The sequence below is a fragment of the Natator depressus genome, chromosome 28, assembly GCF_965152275.1.
Source record: "Natator depressus isolate rNatDep1 chromosome 28, rNatDep2.hap1, whole genome shotgun sequence".
Classification (NCBI taxonomy): Eukaryota; Metazoa; Chordata; order Testudines; family Cheloniidae; genus Natator; species Natator depressus.
The window spans coordinates 9,304,369-9,306,868 of record NC_134261.1 but is presented as its reverse complement, the minus strand read 5'-3'; the positions used below and the strand labels follow the sequence as shown (position 1 = coordinate 9,306,868).

Sequence of the window (2,500 nt, the reverse complement as noted above, 5' to 3'; positions counted from 1 at the left end):
CTGGCCGCTTTCCTTCCCGGCCACCAGGTCAACCCGCTGAATGTATGGGGTTGACCTGCTGGCCGCTTTCCTTCCCGGCCACCAGGTCAACCCGCTGAATGTATGGGGTTGACCTGCTGGCCGCTTTCCTTCCCGGCCACCAGGTCAACCCGCTGAATGTATGGGGTTGACCTGCTGGCCGCTTTCCTTCCCGGCCACCAGGTCAACCCGCTGAATGTATGGGGTTGACCTGCTGGCCGCTTTCCTTCCCGGCCACCAGGTCAACCCGCTGAATGTATGGGGTTGACCTGCTGGCCGCTTTCCTTCCCGGCCACCAGGTCAACCCGCTGAATGTATGGGGTTGACCTGCTGGCCGCTTTCCTTCCCGGCCACCAGGTCAACCCGCTGAAAGTATGGGGTTGACCTGGTGGCCGCTTTCCTTCCCGGCCACCAGGTCAACCCGCTGAAAGTATGGGGTTGACCTGGTGGCCGCTTTCCTTCCCGGCCACCAGGTCAACCCGCTGCCGGCATGGGGTTGACCTGCTGGCCGCAGAGGGGCAGGCTCCGGGTTGACCTGGTGGCCGGACGGGGATTAAGCCCCGGCTCGGAGCAGGGCAAGCCCGGGCGGAGGGGGGTCCGCTTGGCCCCTGCCCGCGGGGGCAGGCTCCGGGTTGACCTGGTGGCCGGTTTGCTTTCGGGCCACCAGGTCAACCCGCTGAATGTATGGGGTTGACCTGCTGGCCGCTTTCCTTCCCGGCCACCAGGTCAACCCGCTGAATGTATGGGGTTGACCTGCTGGCCGCTTTCCTTCCCGGCCACCAGGTCAACCCGCTGAATGTATGGGGTTGACCTGCTGGCCGCTTTCCTTCCCGGCCACCAGGTCAACCCGCTGAATGTATGGGGTTGACCTGCTGGCCGCTTTCCTTCCCGGCCACCAGGTCAACCCGCTGAATGTATGGGGTTGACCTGCTGGCCGCTTTCCTTCCCGGCCACCAGGTCAACCCGCTGAAAGTATGGGGTTGACCTGCTGGCCGCTTTCCTTCCCGTCCACCAGGTCAACCCGCTGAATGTATGGGGTTGACCTGCTGGCCGCTCTGCTTCCCGGCCACCAGGTCAACCCCCTGCCGGTATGGGGTTGACCTGCTGGCCGCAGAGGGGCAGGCTCCGGGTTGACCTGGTGGCCGGCAGGGACTTCAGCCCCAGGGCCCCTGGCAGGGCGACCCTGCCCTTGTTCCCCAGAAAAGGAGAGAGCTGGCTCGCAGCGGGAAAAGCTGCCTACGGCACCTGGGATTCCCAGGCGGTCACCCATCCAAGTACTAGCCAGGCCCGGGACGGTTTACCTTCCGAGATCGGACGGGATCGGGGGCCTTCCGTCCGGTATGGCCGTAGGCACTCGGCTCCGGTCCGCCTCGTCCCCTTTCCCTTACTGACTCCCCTGCCTCGGGTGGGCCCGATCCTTTTTTCCGTTTTTTTTTTTCGCTCCGGAGGCTTCATGAGCCCCCCCCCAACACCCCTTTGGGGGTCGGTGAAAATTTTTTTTTCAGACTTCCAGGGGCCCGATCCTGGCCGCGGGCACCCGGCTCCGGGCACCCGGCTCCGGGCCGCCTCGTCCCCTTTCCCTTACTGACTCCGCTGCCTCGGGTGGGCCCGATCCTTTTTTCCGTTTTTTTTTTTCCGCTCCGGAGGCTTCGTGAGCCCCCCCCAACACCACTTTGGGGGTCGGTGAAAAAATTTTTTTCAGACTTCCAGGGGCCCGATCCTGGCCGCGGGCACCCGGCTCCGGGCACCCGGCTCCGGGCCGCCTCGTCCCCTTTCCCTTACTGACTCCCCTGCCTCGGGTGGGCCCGATCCTTTTTTCCGTTTTTTTTTTTTTTCGCTCCGGAGGCTTTATGAGCCCCCCCCAATACCACTTTGGGGGTCGGTGAAAAAAATTTTTCAGACTTCCAGGGGCCCGATCCTGGCCGCCGGCACCCGGCTCCGGGCACCCGGCTCCGGGCCGCCTCGTCCCCTTTCCCTTACTGACTCCCCTGCCTCGGGTGGGCCCGATCCTTTTTTCCGTTTTTTTTTTTTTCGCTCCGGAGGCTTTATGAGGCCCCCCCTAACCGTTTTTGGGGTCGGTGAAAATTTTTAGTCAGACTTCCAGGGGCCCGATCCTGGCCGCGGCTTCGCAGGCTGGCCTGGGGGGGGGGGCATCTCTAGCTCCGGCCGCGGACGGCGAGACGCTCGGCCACCAGGTCAGCCCGGAGGAAAAGGCTGAAAAAAATGTCTAAGTCCCCCCGGGACACCAGGTCAACCCGGAGGAAAAGGCTGAAAAAAATGTCTAAGTCCCCCCGGGACACCAGGTCAACCCGGAGGAAAAGGCTGAAAAAAAGTCTAAGTCCCCCCGGGACACCAGGTCAACCCGGAGGAAAAGGCTGAAAAAAATGTCTAAGTCCCCCCGGGACACCAGGTCAACCCGGAGGAAAAGGCTGAAAAAAAGTCTAAGTCCCCCCGGGACACCAGGTCAACCCGGAGGAAAAGG

At 62.9% G+C, this 2,500-nt stretch overlaps 1 non-coding gene across 1 annotated transcript; it reads right to left on the bottom strand.

Moving 5' to 3' along the window:
• Positions 1 to 1,251: 1,251 nt before the first annotated feature.
• Positions 1,252 to 1,370, bottom strand: LOC141979402 (5S ribosomal RNA). Its single transcript, XR_012636817.1, has one exon. It is a non-coding gene; the product is annotated as a 5S ribosomal RNA (ribosomal RNA).
• Between the last annotated feature and the right edge of the window lie 1,130 nt (positions 1,371 to 2,500).